The 20,465-nt window shown below is 43.7% G+C and overlaps 1 long non-coding RNA gene across 1 annotated transcript in view; it reads left to right on the top strand.

Annotated features, from left to right (window-relative positions):
* Nucleotides 1-4: 4 nt before the first annotated feature.
* The window catches only part of LOC309349836, a 39,907-nt gene continuing 19,446 nt past the window's right edge, over nucleotides 5-20,465 (top strand). The window contains exon 1 of the long non-coding RNA XR_014160205.1: nucleotides 5-225. This is a non-coding gene — a long non-coding RNA (uncharacterized lncRNA). The remainder of the gene's footprint in view (nucleotides 226-20,465) is intronic.

The following is a 20,465-nucleotide window of genomic DNA, read 5'->3' as shown; positions in this document are numbered from 1 at the left end:
GGGAAGGAAACTCGGGGCGGGAAAGAAGGGCTTCACTAAGGACTAGGTTGCGCCACGCAGCGCAGCGGGAGGGCGGCGTGCGCGGAAAGGCGCGCGCCCACTCCACCTGCCGCGGCCCGCGAAGAGAAGCGAGCAGAAACACGCCGGAGAGGAGCCGGAAGGAAGCGCCTCAGGGGCCGAGGCGCCCATTCTTAGAGCCGCTTTCCTGGGACTAAGCCCCATTGGGTAAGCACTCAGTGGTGCTGTCTTCTGAGTGTTTTATTTTATCACATTTGCATACCGCCTTTCATCAGCTGGTCTCAGGGCGGTTCACAACATAAAAACGCCACATGGTAAAATACATGATAAAAAAGCACAAACACACACAACCCCCCCCCCCCGCAACTTGTCTAGGATTGCACGGTAACTGGCGAAGCAAACGAGCCAATTTGGAGGTATATAAATCAATAGCCACGTAGATTCAGCCTCGAAGTGAGAAAGAAGTAATAAACTGCAGGCCGGTTTTCATAGGGTGCTTCTGAATGGAGCCTTGTATCGCAAGCATAAAGGTCAGATCTGCACATTCATTATACTATACTATATAAGGCTGTTCATTATATTGTATAAACTGATGGAAGTACCTTTATGGTGTATCTGGTACCAGTGTCACTGTGTCTGTCTGTCTCTCTCTCTGTGTGTATAAACACACACACACATATATATAAACACAAGCTAGGATATAGACATACCAAGAAACAAAATAATATTGAATGCGATTTGAAGAGTGTTTGCATGTCCCTCTTCTTGGAGGTCTTCAAGCACAGGCCAGACTAGGTGTCCTCTAAAAAAATAACTGGCCAACTACATGAGAAGCTTCTGGCTTTTCATGTTGTTTCTGGCTGGGAGCAAAAGGTCTTTAAAGATGTCTTTCTAGGTCATTCCAGCTCTCCTCCTAGCACAGTACTTTGGCTCTTATTGTGGCAAACATTTGATGTTACAGAGGAAATGTATAGCCATTGGATCAATGTGTACAGCAAAATCAGTTCATATCTACTTAGAATAAATCCAACTGTGCTCTAGTTAAGTGTGTATAAGATCGTTATCTCAAAGGTTACTTTTCCATTCTCCCACTTTGAACCTGAGGTTTTGCACACTTTAACCCAATGCTCTAGTCTAGTCATTGCCCATTGGGTAAGGAGAAGCAATTTGATAGGAAACTGAGGTTTGGACCAAAGTCATCAACCAAACAAAAACATGGTTATCTGGGTTTTAAACAATGCACAACAAAATATGTTCATGAACCACCACCACCAGCACCCCATTCCCCTTCTATACTGTTGCAAATAGTTTCTATTTTTTAACTGAAGTATACTCATTCATCTATGTTTAGTTACACTTTATCCAGCAGCCAATATATGACACATGCTTTAAGGAGAATCCCTCTCCTGTGCCAGTTAGAAATATTACTTCACTTTCCCTTAAGTGGTGCTTTTCCTGGTAGACCTAGTTCCCATCAAAAATAAAACTGAGCAGCAAAGTTGAAGAAGAGCTTAAGCTTCCTAGCTTTATCTGTCCCTGTACAATGCACCATTGTACCATTGTTGTCAACTACCACAGGATAGGAAGGGCACTTCAGTTCCTAAAAGCAGATATATTCATTACCTACCTTGTTTCTGGGAATTAACATGAGCCACATAAAGGCTGCTGAGAAACACCTCTGTGGCTTACAGCAGGTTTATACATCTTCTTGATAATCATCCTTTCCCACACTTTTCAGTGCTTTTCCTCTTCACTTTCCAAATTGCAAAAAGTCTCATTCTTTTTTAAAGCTACTTTGTTGCACTCATACTGGGGTGGGGAACCTCCAACCCACAGGCTGGTTTGGGCCTTACATGGGTCCCAGTTTGTCCCACAAGGCCATTTCCTGCAAACTACCCATACTTTTTCCATACCTAAAGTCATTTATGATGTATGGTGTGGACACAACTGGCATGCAACCAACCCCAGCAGAAAGCAGAGCACTGCCTGTCAGATAATGAGCAGTGACTTTGCGACTGCTGGATCAGCTGAGCAACCAAGTTCCCCATGGGAAACTCAATTGCACAGCTGATCCTTGCAGGAAAACAGCTTTGCCTGCCCTTGGGCTCAGCACTTCCTAAGCTGCTGTTCCCAAGTGTCCAAAAGCCAGTTGGGCCTTTCACAGGTGGGTGGGACAACCCACTTGTCAGTCATCAGCTGGGTTGTCCACCCACCTGTCAAAGGTCCCTTGGGGTGTGGGGTGAGGACAGGTGAGGCCAAAAGGTGCCCCACCTCTGCTCTGGGGCAACAGGCCATTTTAATTCACTTTAGTTATACAAACCTACATTTATGGTATGTGCTTGAATCCCTTCCATAAAGTAGTGACAGTCTGGAGACTGCCTGTGGCAGCGGCTCAATGCAGAGATTTGTTATGTCCATTGGTCCTACTGTGTGCAGAGAGTTTTCTTGCCAACTTTGTGCAGAACTGCACAGTAGACTTTCCACATGGGGAATTTCCCAATTTGGATGATTTATCAGTACCCTAATCATTGCTTTTCTGCTTTGGGCTAGAAGTGAAAAAGAAGCTCTAATTGCAGATTTCTAAGACCCTGTAGCCAAATGGGCAGTTGCATTCCTCCCAGCTTCAGAGAAGGGGGGTGATTTGCAGTGAGACCATTGTGTGTGGGAAAAGCGTTAAATACCCCCTCACTGTACTGTGGATAATGATTGCCCAAGCTGCAGGGAGGGGGGCGGGGTGGGAGAAAGATATACAGGCAATACATTTTGGGAAGGGAAGGGTAGAAGTAATAGAGTTTACTAGTCCTAGAAAGGAGAGATTATAGAGAAGGAAATGGCTAGAGCACAATAGTGGTTGAGCAATTTATACAGATGATGGATTATCTACACCTGGGAAAATTACACAGCTGTTCCATTAGGTTTTTCAAAAAAAGCTATGGAGAAGATTGGAAGCAGGATGGGGAAGAAGGAGACATTTTGTTTATTAACTCTCTTCATGTAAGCATAACTACTTCCTCTACAGATATTATACTCATGGGTTAGAGGGCTTTTTCTGCTGATTGCAACTTTGCCAACTCCTGGTTAGAATCCTAAATCTCTGGGCCAGATAGTCTTCATTTCCAGCACACTCTGGAGCAGCTGCCTCTCTGGGATGGGTAAGTGATTCTTTTAGAGGTTGAGGCTGTGGAAAATAGGTTAGAGCGTGGTGCTGTTAATGCCAGGGTTGCAGGTTTGATCCCCATTTGGGACAGCTACATATTCCTGCTTTGCAGGGGGTTGGACTAGATGATCCTCAGGGCCCCTTCCATCTCTACAATTACATAATTCTATGAAAGGGAGAACAAAATTTATTTTGGCTTCTCTTCCAGGCATATTCCTCCCTCTAGGTCTAAGCTCCAGTACAGAGGTTTCAAGAGCAGCACAGAGATGTTTGCAAAAGAGCTTTCAAACAGGCTTACCCTAAGCTTTGGCTGTGTGTGCATCTGTTACCCTCAGGAGAAGTGGTCACACAGCCAGTGCTGAATAAAACCCTGCCCCGGCTATCAGCTAACATCACCCCCCATGACATCGGCTGAGTGGCATGTGGGTGTGGGGTTTTTTTTAAGGCATTACAGACCTGTCCAGCCAAGATTGTTTCACAGGCTGGTGGTGTCCAACCCCTGCAGTACAGAATACATCTGCTGTGAAGATTATATGGGTGAAATGGGAAAAGGCAAGAGATTTAGAAATGGCACAGACATTGTCCTAGGCCACCTTTCCCAGAATGAGAATGAGGAGGCAGAGAGGGAGGTGGAGGTTTGCTGCCATTGTGTTAGCAGTAGCATAGCATTGAAACTAAAGGGTGGGGAGAGCTGGGGTGTAAGGAAACCAAGTGGAGTCCAGGAAATGCTAAATTGCTGTCCTACTTTAGAGAAACTATTGCATCAGTTTCTCTAACAGGTGGGCTAGTGTTGCCTACATTGAAATAGTTAGTACCTGTTGTTTGCGCTCCTGTATCCACAACCTGAGCCTTCTGTTGCAGTTTCCTTCTTTAAAGAATGTGGCCATTATCTCAGTTCCTCGCAAGCACTTTTAAAAGCCAAACCAATTAATTTTGAAGTCCTGGCATAAAGTCCCAGTTGCTGGGACCCCATTCCTTTTGAAATTAATTAAACTCCTCTTTTAGCAGCTGCAGATCATTTCTAATTCTGCTTCTTCTTTTTGATCAGCCCCTGTTTGTAATGATCCAGTCTGTCTCGCAGTCTTTTGTCTAAATAACCTAACACTTGAGAGAAAAAATCTAGATCCCAATCTGGGCTTTGAGCAGCTATGCTCAGCTGCTCAACCGGGGGGGGGGGGGCATCTGGCAAATTGATGAGTGTGGCTCAGCCACTTCAGTGTGTCATCCATCAAACATTCCTGGAAAAACTGTGAGCAGCTACAATGGCTGTTTACGGACAGAGAGTCACTTCTGAGAGATGAACTCTCATTGCTGCTTGGGGAGTTAATAAGCCTCCAACATTCCTATCACACTGATCAACTGCTCACTTTGGGGAGTGGACAGGTCCTTCCATGATGGAAGTTTAGGGGGAAGGTAAGGAAGGTGGTAAGATTTGAGATGGGCTTATCTCTGTTCCTCTTAGTGCTCAGGAAGATTCACAACCTTCAATCACATTTTGGGGTAAGGTAAAGGTAAAGGGACCCCTGACCATTAGGTCCAGTCGTGGCCGACTCTGGGGTTGCGGCGCTCATCTCGCTTTATTGGCTGAGGCAGCCGGTGCACAGCTTCCGGGTCATGTGGTCAGCATGACTAAGCCGCTTCTGGCGAACCAGAGCAGCGCACGGAAATGCCGTTTACCTTCCCGCCGAAGTGGTACCTATTTATCTACTTGCACTTTGACATGCTTTTGAACTGCTAGGTTGGCAGGAGCAGGGACCGAGCAACGGGAGCTCACCCCATCACGGGGATTTGAACTGCTGACCTTCTGATCGGCAAGTCCTAAGCTCTGTGGTTTAACCCACAGCGCCACCCGCACCATTTCAGGGTAAAGAGAACCACAAAAACCCTCTACGAGATTCGGGTTGCAATCCTGTACCCTCTTACTGGGAAAAAGCCCCACTGAACCCCACTGAGTAGACATGTCCACGATTGCACTGTCAGTTACATTTGACTCTTGGTGCAACACTCACCCTGGTGTGGCCAGATGTAACAAAGGACTGGATTATCCAACCATTAATTCCTATGGTAACAAACCAACTGTACTTTGCCAACTCTTTAGTATTGCAGAAGCCTTTCTTTCCTGCCTGCTGGCTCCCCATAGGCATCTGACGGGAGCATTGTGAGGACATGATACTGGACTGGACTGGATGAGTCTGGTCTGATCCAGCAGGGCTCTTCTTATGTTCAGATCTGGCAGACTAAGCTTGTCCTGCAGACATGACTTTTTAGACATTTTTCTTTCTTTCACAAATGGATTCATTGATTCAGAGTGTCTTTCTCAAAATCCCATTGAGTACAATCTTAGTCTCATGACAATATATTTGATCTAAGTTAGTTTCAGATGTGCCTTTTGGTCCAAAGTTAGCCAGTGTGCTTCTTGGCCAAACATGGGTTTGGATTTGAACCATGTCCATGTCTGTACAGTCCTTTCAGTGTATTTCTTGACCTTCTGTGCTAATTACAACTATGATAGACCCACAGTGAAGTTAAATGTTGCATGTTCCTCCAAGAGGACTCATAAAATCCAGTGAATTTAATAAAATCTTTAAAAGGGAAATTATGAAATAAGAAAGCATTTGATTTAACAGAATAGTTAAACCACTTGCAGGTTAGCACAAACGGAAGAAGCATGGGAATTCCAAGTTAAGGCATGTTTGCACCATATAAACAGTAAACATGTTCTACACTATATATTTTTTTGTATATTGTGCTACTCTACAACTCGTATGCATGTTGCTATTTATTGTATTGATTATTATATTTCATTGATACTGCCCTGGTTTGTATGCCACAATGAACCAAAGTTCTTTAATACACGAATCATAGAATTGTAGAGCAGGAAGGGACTGCAACCTCCTGAAATGCAGGAATCTCAATTAAAGCATCCAAACATAGATCTATAGAGACAAAATATATTTCATATGTGAGCATAACATTTGAGAGCATATTGCCTGAAAATAATTCTTTCGGTTGAACAACATGCTTGGGCATATTGAAGGGGACGCTACTTTGATGTGAAAGCTGTTTGACTTCAGGTTGTTGGGGGGCAAAGTTCACAAACGGTGTTTGTGTATTTAGAAAGAAATTAGCATGGGAGCATCATGCTTGAAAGTATCCTACAGAAAGGAAGGTTGGCACTGTGCACAGTACTAGGAGTGCCAGGACAGTCTTCTCTTGTTAGGGTTATAGGACTTATTTCAGGGTGCAAAACCCACAAAACATTGGGGGCGGTTTTCAGAAATGCTTTGAGTCTCCATGAATCCAAAGAATAACCACTGCCAACTGTGTGTGATAACTAGATGTTTTAACATATGCTGATCCAAGGCATGTGGCATAGAATGAGGAGAAACGGAGTATAAGTTCTGAGGAGGCTGATTTGATTGTAGATCTCATGATTTTCTAGGCTTGTGACTAAAATGGAAGGAATTATAAACAACTACAGTGGTACCTCAGTTTAAGAACAGTCCAGTTTAAGAATGATTTGGTTTACAAACTCCACAAAACCAAAATAGTGTCTTGGTTTGAGAACTTTACCTCGGTCTAAGAATGGAATCCAAATGGTGGAAGGGCACCAGCGGCGGGAGGCCTCATTAGGGAAAGCGTGCCTCGGTTTAAGAACGGTTTTGGTTTAAGAACAGACTTCCAGAAAGGATTAAGTTCGTAAACCAAGGTACCACTGTATTGCAAACAATAGAACATCTCAATAAATACTATCAGCTTTACAGGAAGCATGAAAGAGTTGAAGTTTCTTACTGGAACTATAAAGAGGAATTAAAAGTATGTGCCATGGTTTGTTTTTTAATGACAGAATTGTACTATGAGACCTAAGGAAAGAAATACCTAAGTACATAAGTGGTTTGAGAACTGAGCTATGTAAAAGAAGAGCTGGGAAAGCTGTTTATTGGCCAGGCATTTGTGCTAAACAAGATACAGTCATGTACCAGATGTCATAACTTCAGGGATAAGAAAATCAATTATGTACAAAGCAATGTTCTGTAAAAAGGAAGAGATGAAATAATAGCAGGAACCATTTCTTGATCGGGTGCAAGGAGCAGAAGCAGTTCTGGACATTGTTTATTCTAACTAGACACATTTTGTTTGAAGAAATTGTGTAGTGTGAAATAAGTTTTTGTGTAATTGGGATATGTGGTTTAATAAGCAGCTAGGCTGCTTCTTAAAAAGAGGCAAACGGCATTCAGACAAACTGAAGTTTAAGAACAGTCCAGTTTAAGAACAGTTAGATATAATGGTAAGATTAAGTTTGTGCCCTGGACAGTGTTGTAAATAATGCATTAATTCCTTATTACAGGCAACAGCTACACAGTTTTGAGCAGTCATTTTGTGATGATCCTCCATTAAACCCTAGTATACCATAGCAGGAAATATAAACAGAACCTTGACTGTATTTTACAAGGACCATAATCATTCTGGGCAAATCCTAGTCACCACAGTTATAATGGGGTGGGGTGGGTGGTGGCTCAGCAACTTCTCAGTTATACTTTTGGGGGAGAGGGCATATTGGTGTCTAATTATGGGGACAGAAAATACTCTTATCCCTAAAGAATTATAGGGAGGGGGGCAGCATTCCCTTAGTTTTTCTGTCTTTTTCTTTATAAATCTCCCCAACTTCAACTTCCTATTGCTATTTTTCTTTCCCTCTCTCTTTCCCTGTTCTCTTTTGGTTGCAAAAAGGTTCGGGGGCGCAGAGGAGGGGTCATGCACAGGTAGCTTCCACAGTTGGGGTGGGGGAGAGCTGAGAATACACCCTGGTTCTGGGGAACACCTGCAGAGAATGGAATTCTTAGAGCAGCAGATCTTTTGAATACTAAAAGTTGCACATTCACTAAAGTGTGTCCCACACTTGGGTCTCTTGTGGCATCACTTTTTAAAGTTTTCAGCTGTAAACACTATGATTTCCTTTCCCCAATCCTTAAACAATGATGTATAATGGCTCCACCTAGTGGCAGCAACTACAGAATAGCTTCCCATATCACTTGAGCCATTCTTGCCATGAGGATGCCTTAACTCAGTGTTTCCCAACCGGTGTTCCGCGGCACACTAGTGTGCCGCGACACGTTGCCTCGTGTGCCGCTTGGGAAACACTGCTCTAAGCGAGAGGGGACTCTGCTCAGGCTGCATCCGCCGTGCGCGAGGGAGGCGCTTCCTCTCGTGAGGGAGGCGAGAAGAAGGGAGGCGGGGCCGAGCAGGCGGATTGGCCCGGCGGCGGCCGTGACGTCACCCTGCGCGCGGCGGCAGATTCGAAACTCCTCAGGCGCAGGCGCGGCTGGAGCAGGAAGGCCGCTCTGCTTGAGAGGAAAGAGAGGGAGCCGCCGCCGCCGGGATGAAGAACACCGTTCCGCGGAGCACCGTGAAGAAGCTGCTGAGCAAGCACAAGCCGCACTTGCCTCAGGGTCTTACTGCCCACCCGCCTCTGTTTCCTTGCTGTGCTTGCTCAAACGGAACAAAGAGCAGGGAAAGCCCCTCCCCTCCAGGCAAGCAGGCAGGAGGGAGAGAGAGAGAGAGAGAGAGAGACAGCGTGCGAGCTGGCTGGCTTGGGTGAGTAGGTGAGGGAAAACTTTTGCCTTCCTTTCCTCCCTCCCCGTTATACCCCTCTCCTGCATTCTTAGCCAGCTGCTTCTCTGCACACCCCTCTCGTGCTCCTTGTCCGTTCTGTGTTTTTCCTTCCCTCCCCACTTAAAATGTGGTTTAAAAGCATGGATCCACATGGATCCTCAGGATCTTTGCATTGGGTCACCCCAAATTCACCAACAGATCACATAGCATGTCCATGGCTACAGCCTGCCCTCCAAAAATCACGCACCCACTGTTGCCTGGGGCTGCAGTGGTGCAAAAATGTGGTTACAAAACATGGATCCACATGGATCCTCAGGATCTTTGCATTGGGTCACCCCAAATTCACCATCAGATCACATAGCATGTCCATGGCTACAGCCTGCCCCCCCCAAAATCACACACCCACTGTTGCCTGGGGCTGCAATGGTGCAAAAACGTGGTTACAAAACATGGATCCACAGGGATTCTCAGGATTTTTGCATTGGGTCACCCCAAATTCACCATCAGATCACATGTCTGTGGCCACAGCATGAAGCACAAAAATGATACATCATTAATATTCACTGCCCACGGCGGCAGCCAATCGGCTGCCGCAAAGGGCGGGCCCTCACAGGTTCACTGAATAAAGTATTTTATAATTTTTCATATTTCTGTTTACTTACTATTTCATAATAAAGTAATTATAAAATACTTTATTTGTGTTTATTTGATTCCTATTAAAGAGAGTTACTTTATATATAGTCAATATAGGCACAGAGTTAATTTTTTAAACATTTTCTAATGGTGGTGTGCCTCGAGATTTTTTTCATGAAACAAGTGTGCCTTTGCCCAAAAAAGGTTGGGAAACACTGCCTTAACTGCTCTTTAAGCAGTCTCATTTAAGGGATGTGTTATCTACTGAGTTGAATAGGATCCAAACTGCAGCAGTCTGATTGGTCTAGAACAATAGGATCCAAAATGCAGTAGTCTGATTGGTCCTAGAACAATAAGATTCAGAATGCAGCAGTCTGATTGGTCCTAGAACAATGCAGCAGTATGATTGGTTGGCAGGAACCACCCAATCATGCTCCAGATAGAAGTGAATCCACAACCTGATTGGCTTACAGTAGAATTCCGGAATTAGCCAATCATGTGCAGCCCATTGTGTAAATAATGTATATAAAGCAGATACTTTGAGGGGACTTTCATTCATTCCTCCTCACCACTATGAGCTAAATAAAGAGCATGAAATCACTTTGCGACTCTGAGTATATTTCAGGATGCTTCATGTTGCACAATTTACTTTATACAAATCAGCCTCCATTTAGAATAAAAACCCAGCTCACTCAAAATAATTCAGGCGTGATCAAATGTTTCGTGGCTTGGTTTGGTTTTTTACCAGGAGGACAATGATAAACAGCTGAGATAAATTTATGTACTAACTTTAAATTTATATTCCACCTACCTTCCATCACAGAACCCACATAACATAAAAGTGATTGGAAGAATGTTGAAAGGCAGAGGAATGTGATGGGATTTTGGATGGAGTTTGAGTGACTGTGGAGATTCATAGTTGAAGAGTGGCCAGAGAATGAGAATGAGATGTGAGGTTGTTGGCATTTATCGAGAGACAATGGAGTGCACCTCTAGGGGTGAAAAATGGCTGCATTTTCAGCACTGAAGTGACCTCCCCAGGGTGCAGTCCTGGGCAGTGTGTCTGGGGGTCCTGGGCTGCCCTGACAACAAGACCCCCCTTCTTAGCCCTGCTGATGTGGTAGGAAGGAAATCAGAGCAATATGTTTGGCATCAGCTTGACTGTAAGGGTTGCTGGAAGGAGGCATAGAGGGCACAATCTAATCATCTTAGGGACTCCACTCTGGATTTCTGTACAGTTTACTCCTTAGTCTTCTCTCGGAAGTTCCCCCGTGAGGCAGTGGAAGTTTAGGATCAGAGTGTTCCTTCTCTTAGGTAGGCTACCATCCCAAATTGACAAGCCCCACCTGCCCTTCTCTTCCCTCTACAGCACGTGCAGGAACCCACCGTTGGTTTGCCGGTTCAATCCGCCATAGTGTGTCTTCGCTCACCGAGGTTACCCTCACTTGGTTTAGCTGGCAAGTTAAAGCCTTTTCCTGGGGTGTGGCTGCTGTTGTATGCTGACATCTTCTAGGAGCCACAGGCGAGAGCCGAGTGCAGGAGAGGGAATGAAAACATAATGGCTAGGGGGCATATCTGGAATTTTGAGGAACTCCTGTGGGTTCCAGTCACAAAACAGCTGCTGTTAGGGTGTGGAATTACACAATATGAGTGCTGTGGGGAGCATGGGATAATGGCTGCCACAATTGAAAGAGCAGAACAAGAGACAGGACCACAAAATGGTGGGGGTATCTCTCCCCCCCCCCGCATCAGCTGCTCATCAGTGGGGGAAAGGCACCTACATTAGTCACTGCCACACTCACTAAGAAAAGATCTTTGTACCTCTCCGCTATTCAGAACAGATGGGAGGCTGGGTGTCCAGTCGTGGCATGAAGTGAACAGTGGGTAGGTGTAAGGGTATGTGATTAAGAGGCTGAGCTGAACCAGTGCAAACAGGAACTGAGCAGGAAGGGCTAATAGTCTCCTGTCCATTGAAATTTTAGGGGATGTTTACTGAGACCTTTAGCAGGTGTTACAGGAGCTGCAGGAGGGCACACTGAGGCCCACGCATGTCACATTAGTGAACTCTGCATTAGGACAGTAGAACTCTTTATTTTAGTAATCAATATAAATTGATTACTTGTTCTGAGTGTTACATTCCCTAAATAAATGTATGTTTATGTTTTAACTGTGTTCTGGTATGGGTAGCTTCTAGGGCCAGTATATCTCACCTCCCATGTCTTGTGTGGATGTACTCACGCAAGCATGTAGAGGGAGAGTCCTACTGCTCTCTGGAGCTCAGTAGGTGGCGGCAGCAATACATTGAGAAGTTTTTCCTTAGCGGCGCAGTTTCTGTCTCTTTGCCAGATCTGAAAGGCCTTCCTTTTCTTGTCAGTCTCACTGTCATTCTCATCAAACCAGTCCTGGTGTTTCTTTTACGGGTGTGCAGAGTGGATCCTAAATAGGACTGCTCAGTCATGGATACAGCTGCCAAGCTGCTCAACTGCTTCGTTCCTTGAGTCAGAACGACTGACTCTGTATCCACTGCCCAAGTGCTGGTTAATGACAAGGGACTTCCAGATTTCACGGTCCTGCCCCCATTACCATTTGCCGATTGCCAGGGGACTTTTTGGGGTTTGGGATGGGTTTTTGGAAGACGCCTGTGTGTGAGTTTGCTTTATGTGTGTAGATCAGTACACGCTGACCAACACACGGTCTTCGCAGAAAGGCTCTCTTTCAATGGCATGAGTATCCCAGCAACTGGTAGATTCTTATCTGCTGCAGCCTTCATCTGCCTTCACAGCCGTTGTAACATGCCATTTGTTATCTTCCGCCTGTTCTGCCATTGAAGACTTCTTAGATCATTCCTTGTCTATCTCCTCCCCTTTGACCTTACCACCTTGGGTGACCCTGCTGGGAGTCCGAGACTCCCAACGGCTTTGCTCACAAGGGTCATAGGAACGTACAAGCCCACTCACAATGATGAGGTGGTGATCCAGTGAGTGAGATCCTGATAACAAGGAGTGCCTGGCACAATATTATTGAAATAGTCTCAATGCTGTAGCATGTGGCACTTTTGAGGGTTAGAAAAATGAAAACAAAAGCAAGAGCCGAATAGTATTGGGCTAACCTCATTTTTTAAATCAGGGGAGTTGAATGGGAGGCAGTGGAAATACCGTATTTTTCGCCCTATAGGATGCACTCCCCCCCCTCCAAAAATGAAGGGGAAATGTGTGTGTGTCCTGTGGGGCAAATGCAGGCTTTTTCTGAAGCCTGGAGAGCAAGAGGGGTCGGTGCGCACCGACCCCTCTTGCTCTCCAGGCTTCAGGAAGCTATCTGGAAGCCTTGGGAGCCCGCAGGAGTTCCCACCGGGCTCCCAAGGCTTGCGGACAGCAGCCTGCAGCTCGAAACCCAGGGAGCGCAGCGGAGTGCATCCCGGGCTTCGGGCAGATATCCACAAGCCTGGGGAGACCGGTGGGAAGTCGCGCCGGTCTCCCCAGGCTTGCGGATAGCAGTCTGTTCTGGGGGCTGGGGTCGGGGGAAGCTCGGGCTTCCCCCGCCCCAGCCCCGTGCCTGGGAGGGAAAATAATTCCCCCCCTTTATTTCCCCCCCAAAAAACTAGGTGCACCCTATGGGCCAGTGCGCCCTATGGGGCGAAACATACGGTACATTTTACAGGCCACAGTTAACATGGATAGCAGGGAACAGCTCAGGGACTTCCTGTCAGAGGCTGATAATCTCACCTTAACTATTTACAGAGCTCCACATGAGGTAGATGATGCACTGCTAATGACAGAAAAAGTTTCACGTGCCTAAAAATAAATGCCCCACGAGGGTGTAACTTGCTTCATTCTTGTCTTTGAATCTGCATGAACAAAACACACAGAGAAACTTTTGGAATGGGGCTACAGGGAAGTATTTCTGAAGTCTGAATATCTTTTCCCTTTCATGCTCTGACAATTATATCCCTCCAGAAACTCTTTCTTCACACATCAGGGAAAGAAATGAATTTAGTTCACAAGGGGGCACAGCCAATTAAGGTAGAACATCTAGGGTAGGTTCACTGTGATTAATTATAATGTGTAAAGACATAAAATTATGCAAGTCCTGCACTCTTGATTTTTATGCTGTGCCATGCTACAATGAAAGACTGGCTAAGATGCTTGAAAATTAATACAGAGCAAAATGAAGCAGTAATGGTGTATCAAAGTGAATTTAAGGGCATATATCACTGATAGTGCATAATATCCACCCTCTATGTGCTCCTCAGCTGTGGGTTGTACCATTGGGCTATAGAAGTAGCTTATTCATTTTCAATTTGAGGACAGGTTCAAACTTTTGTGTCTTCTTTGGGCTTGGCAGCTGTCTGTCATATTTAGAAGTCATTTCCCAATACAGCTTTTGCTTTCCTTATGATCATATTATAGTAGAGAGAGAGAAAGATCTATATTCCATCATATAATATTTGTTCCTCTGCAAAGCCAGAGTAGAGGCATTCTGGTTGTATTTCAAACAAACCTCTTCGTTCTCAGAACTTGCTAATGGGAGGAAAAGCCCTACCCACCAGCTCCGACCATCAATGCCTAAAAAAATGAGATAGCATGTGGATCATTTCAAAGGCTGTGTTGCTGAACTCTAGGAGAAGTGTATGTGTCAAATAAACGTTTGGGAGAATTCAAAATGCATATACTGCTTGATGGTAACCAAACTTCTAAGCAGTTTACAAGAAATATTGCAATTATCTATCATTTAAAAAATAGGTAAAAACAAATAATTAAAAACATTTCAAAACAATCAAAATCAGCAGTAAACTAAAAGGAGATTAAAACACATCATTTACATGTCTGGATAGACTTACCTAAGAAAAAGAAAGAAAGAAAAAGTGAAAGTGCCTGCCTGGTGTCAACAGGAAAGCAGTTGCAGACTGTAATTCATGCCACACCAAAATAAAGATTTCTTGCAAATGTGGGGTGATTATTGTGTGGTACCTAAACAAGTGCCAATTCCACAGATTGAAGCAGTTGAGTGAGCACATATGAAATAAGGTGATCTTGCAAGTAAACTGGTCCCAAACTGTTAAACGCTTTATATACTGATAGTTACACCTTGAACTTGGCCTGGTAACAAATTGGCAACTGGTGCAGATCTCTGAGCAGACATATAATATGCTGACAGTGCCTCACTTCAGGCAGTAACCTTGCTGCAGTATTCTCCACTAGTTACAGTTCCCATATAGAGTGCATTCCATTAATTCAGTCTCGAAGTCGCCAATGCCTGAACTACTATGCTCAAGCTCTCCCAGTCTGGGAGCGGTCATAGCTGTTGTACCAGGTACAGCTAGTAAAATACACTTTTAGCCACGGAGGCCTCCAGTGACTACGTCCACAAGCACTGCCAGATCATGTACCTGCTCCTTCAAGAGAAGCGCAACCCCATTCAGGGCAGGCAGTTGACTAAGTTCTCAGACGTGGGAATCACTCGCCCACAGTGGATTCATCCCACCCGAATTTCACCTCAGCTTATTTTCCTCATGCATCCCACTATTGCCTCCAGTCACTGGTCCAGTCCTGCACAGCCTCTCCTGAATCAGATGTCTTTTGAGAAATAGAGTTCAGCGTCATCAGCTTCTCAGCCTTTTGGCTAAGAGCAAACATGGCAAATTTGGTCTTACCTCCTGCTGCTGATTACCACTTGGCAGCCTTCATTCTAGAATTGCTTTACGGTTCTCTGGCCTTTACAGAAATAATGGTGTGAAATTGTCTCAGGAAAGATATGTGCAGATTTCATAGTTGTTATTTGGACACATTTGGAAGCAAAACTAAAGTTCTAGTTAAGCCAAAATCTGGTTTTTAAAATTTATTTAGAAAGCCTACAATTTGATCCTGTGCATTTTGCTCTGAAGTAACTTCCGCTGAGTTCAGTAGGACTGAGTTCCATCAGATCTCCATGTCTATAGAGGGAGCAGCAGATCTGTCCATACAGTGGTACCTTGGTTTACAACCATAATCCGTTCCGGAGGTCCGGTTGTCAACCAAAACAGGTTGTAACCCAAGGCGCGCTTTCAGCAATGGGGCCTCAAAAACAAAAAAGGGGGTTGTAATCCCCCCCAAAATGGGTTGTAATCCAAAAAAAGGGACACACACTTCTGGGTTTGACGTGGTTGTAATCCAAAACGGTTGTAATCCAAAACAGTTGCAAACCAAGGTACCACTGTAATGCCTTCTGGTAGATGTAGATCACTCGTGTGGGGTAATTAATAAAAGAATTAGCTGGATTTCAAGATCCAAAGCAAAGGCCTAAACGTGCTCTCTAGCAAGAAAGAGACCCCAGCTGAATTTAAAATCACAGAATCATGCAGCACAATGAAGCGTGGGAATTAAACCTTTTAAATATCCCATTATTCCACTTACAGCGCTTCCTCCTCTCTGCCCCTGTTTTAATGAACAGACCACACTGTTAGTAAATTTATATGCTTTACTTACAAAAAGTTTACATTCATGTGTTATTCCATGCAGCAACAAGAAGAACACAGGTAGAACGTATTGGGTTTATAAAATACGGTGAAATAGCTCTAAGCACGTGGTCAGAGCTTATAGAGAGCAAGCTGGGGCATGTCCTATCTCAGTGAATTCACATGGTGAAAGAGAATGAACAAAGAAGGAAACTTAACTTCCTTCCTTGCAGGTGAAGGGCATGACCTAGCTAGGAATACAATTCTATGATCTTAACCCTTAATGCATTTAACTAGCCCTATGCTTGTTAGTTATATATGACTGCAATTTATCACAAATTAGAATATTGGGGGAAATGTGGAAAAGATAGTGCATGCATGTTTCTTAAAACTAGTGCTTCTTTTCTAGAAAAAGAGGTACCAGAACTCATGACAAATGCCTCCATTGTTCTCTTATAATGGCAATGGTGCCCACCTGAGAGGTGCTGGAACTGAGTTCCAGTGAGTTCTGGCTGGGAAAAAAGCCCTGTTTAAAACAATTTTAAAATTTGCACTAGAATGCCTTTTCCATTAAGTATTTTGTGAATATTTCAGTATTTCCTATCATCAGCCAAAAGGCATGATAATAAAATAGTGGTGCCAGGAAATGTAACAGTGAAGGTGCACTGGAAGAAGCACAGAGAAAACATAGGAGGGCCACTAGCTGATGACAATGTCATGTAGATGCCCCATAGGAAATGGGTGAACAAAGTGTCCCTTCACACAGAGTAAGAACATATAGGATTTCAACTAAAGGCCATAAACCAAAGACATTTAGTGTGGGTAAGCCCTGCTGAACTAAACTGGTCTTGCTTAAAAGGAAATGGTTGGTGGAGAAGGACAGAGGAAAACAGCCTGCAAATTCCACTAGAGGGCCTAGCAGATACATGTACTTCTAAATTGCCTTTTGCTTCGCCACTGTTTGCTCGTAAATAGCATGGGAGTAGGAAGCAAAGGGAAATAGCTTATTGTAATTCAATATTATTGCTGACCTTTCATATGTTATTGTAAATACTTGGTTTTTTTAAAAAATCTTTAGGAAAAAAGAACCCAACTGAATGAAATATATAAATTATATATTGAAGCCAATAATGTTTTGCCAGACAAACAGAGCGGCAGGAAGACAAAATAATAACCACAGTCAGAACTGACCCTCTCATCAGACAGAGTGAGACAACCATTTCAGGCATCAGGTGTTGGGGGACAGAGGTGGCAGTCCCCCATCCCCAACCACCCTCTATTTCTCCTCAGCCATTTCCTTCTGCAGGGTGACAGGGATCTTTGTCCCACAAAGTCTGCCCTGTGCCCACCTGAACTAGCTTGCTGCCCTCGGAAGTAATGGGGGATGCCACCTTGTTGTTGTGCTGAAGTGAAATTCAGCTGTCAGTCATGTCAACTCCTGTACATGGAATTTGGAGGGCACCGTCTTGTCCTTCACCCCAGACAAGGAAATGCATCCGTTGGCTTTGCCCACTGTATAATTAAAATAATAATTTTAAAGAGAAAGGAACGAAATTAGCATTAATGAGCAGTCTTTCTAAGAAAAAATAACTCTGGAGAGGGTACTAGGACAGTTCTTTATTATGAAAGATGTGCAGCTTAAAGTTTTCAATTATGTTTGAGGGAACTGAATGGAGAGAAGCTCTGTTTCTGAAGCTGAGTTTGTACTGGAAATGGGATGGACTAGATTCTTTAATTTTGTTGTCAATACATAACTGAACATGCACACCATTCAGCGTGGTTGCAATAATACGGAAGAAATAAATATTGGGAAACGTGACCAGTTCCAGTATAGTTGGTATATAAAACATATCTATGACCATAGCTAAAATAAAGGAAATAAATTGAATAAACTATATATTAAAAAAAGATTTCCCATGTATCAAGGTTTAGACTGTAAGTTCCTCGGAACAGGGACCTTGTCTTCTTGCACTCTATAAAGCACCATGCATGCAGGTAGTAGAGAAAAGCAGGAATTTATTTCTTACTAAAAGTGTCCAAGCTCTGGGAATAGCTTCTGGAACACTGATAGAACAAACAAGGTTGGACAGAAGGAGGTTGGACTTATTCCACTGTGAAATGGTGTGAACAAGGCAGAAGCGCCAGCTTTGGCTAACAATTGGGGTGGGGGTGGGCATTGTCATGTGACACGTGATGCCATGCGTATCACATGTCTGTGATGTCATACGTGTGTGACGGCACACACATGGTGCATGTCGTGCGTGCATCATTGGGAGGAGACTGAGCACCTAGCCCAGCACCTTGCAGCAGCAATGGCCATGGCTCCTCCTCTCTCACGCTCAGGAGGAGCCTGCCACTGATGCCGTACCACGTCTGGGCTTGGTGAGCCCCCTGCTAAACAATATTGAGGGGCTGGAAGAAACCTCAGCCCATAGGAGTTGGCGCGTATGCAACAAGGGGAGATTTGAAGGTGGGGAGGAGAATGGTAGGCAGGAAGAAGGAGGCTTAACCTTTTTTCTGCCCAGCACTTTACCACTGAAACTGGGTTCCAGATGTTTGCATTATAAAGCGGCTGAGAGGGAGAAGCAAAACCAGTAGTCCATAAATAGTTTTTGCTTGTTTGTTTGTCATATGTAGGTATTTCTTCAGTTTCCAGATGGCTTACAATTCACGAGTGGGAGCTTGTGGCCCTCGGGATGTTGTTGGACTCCCAATTCCCATCAGTCACAGCCACCATAACCAAAGGTCAGAGATGATGGGAGTTGAAATCCTGCAACATTGGATGGCAGAAGGGCCCTACCTCCACCCCTGCTTTAGCTAAATGGATGGCCAAGGGCATCCTGACTTTATATTCCAGGCAAAGTTGACTAAAGATCTTGATTAGATATTTTTTTAAAAAAATAATATTTATTACTTTTAAAACTTACAAAAAAGAAAGAGAAGAAAAAAGACAAAAAAAAAAAAACAAGAAAGGGAAAAAACAATACAATACAATATATAAACAATGCAAAACACAACATTGACATATTGACCTAAACAAAACAAAACAAAAACAATTTAAAAACATACATCATACCATTTCAGTACTCTATCTTTCATACCCTTGTTTCATCGACCTCCTCTCACCTCCCTTTTTGTATTCCACTTCTATTAATTGTTACAGCAATTCCTTTCCATCTTTCTCTATTTTCTGTCATATAAATATCTTAACTTATTTTTACCCTTATTTTCCATTAATACTATAATGCTTATTTATGCTTAACTCCTTATAACATTTCAACTAAAGCCATAAGATTTCATTCCAACATTTTTCTAACACTCAGTAATTTTACAATATTTCTATTTCTAAAAATAAACTTTAAACTTTTTCCAATCTTCTTCCACCATCTCTTCTCCCTGGTCTCGGATACTGCCAGTCATTTGTCAATTCTATATAGTCCATCAACTTGGTGATCTTCTGTCTGAGGTTCTTAACTCTTTTCCAAGTCCCTTCTGCAGGTCTTCTTCATATTTATACATGCACTTTACTTTGTCTTCTACTGATCTTGTTCTTATTTTCCTTCCTTTGATACTGAAGAGCAGATCTCGGGGAAGCTCCAACCTAGCAATGCTTTTATTCCTTCTCGACAGGTCAACCAAATCTCCATGGTTAAATAAAAAATCCATAAGGTATTTCAGGACATGTTTCAAAATTCCTCCAAATCTAAAGGCCCCCACAGCTCCAATCTCCTCACGACCCAAGTCCAAATCCCAAAAGTCAGTAAATCCCTGCATGAAGGGATCTATCCAACTTTCCTTCTCCAGTCCAGGCAGGGCTCCGATCCTCAAAATCTGACTTTTTCTATATTCAGTCATAAAAGGCCTCAACTTATAGTCCTCAATTTGCCTCTGTAAGGCTGGGGCTCCCACTTGTATTACTTTAGGTTCAACAACAGCAACTTTCTCCTTCGCCTTCTCGACAATTTGCCCTGTCAAAGTAGATTCCTGTATCAAATCCTGAATAATTTCTGTATTGATGTTCACTTTTTGTCCCAAGTTAGTCACTTTTTGTCCCAAGTTATCAATTTTAGTAGTCATAACATCTGTCTTCTTGTGGAGTTGTTCCAACGAGTGACTTATCTTGCATAATGCAATCACTAAAGCTTCTTCTGTCGACATTCTCAAATAGTCCAAGGTCAATCCCTGATTCTCACAGTCTCTTATCTTGCAGCTGGTTCCCCCAGCTCAGCTCTTATAACAGTTTCAAAGGCTCCCTCTAGAGGGAAACAGTTTCTATTTGCATCAATCCTTGAAAGCACAGTTCAAACAGTAAATATAGTTTCAATTTTCAGTTACTTTTCCTCCTTTTTAAACGCAGAAGAGGACAATGGAAACAATATATTTCTCTTATTTAGCTAACTGTCAAGATACGTTCTATTCACAGCCAATGAACTTCAAAACGTCAATCTTACTGGCAGCCCCTTTCTAGGTTCAGAGCGGTGGTGATATAATTTTCATCACTCTCTCCTGCAGGCTTGCACGATCCAAAATTTCCCCCCTCTTCTCCTGCTTCCAAGGGGGGTTTAATAGTTTTAATCGATGGAAGTTTAATCCTTTGCGGAAGACTTTCCAAGA

Source organism: Podarcis erhardii (genome assembly GCF_964252035.2).
Source record: "Podarcis erhardii genome assembly, chromosome: 9".
Lineage (NCBI taxonomy): Eukaryota > Metazoa > Chordata > Lepidosauria > Squamata > Lacertidae > Podarcis > Podarcis erhardii.
The sequence above is the reverse complement of the archived record's forward strand: the minus strand, read 5'-3'. Positions and strand labels throughout refer to the sequence as shown.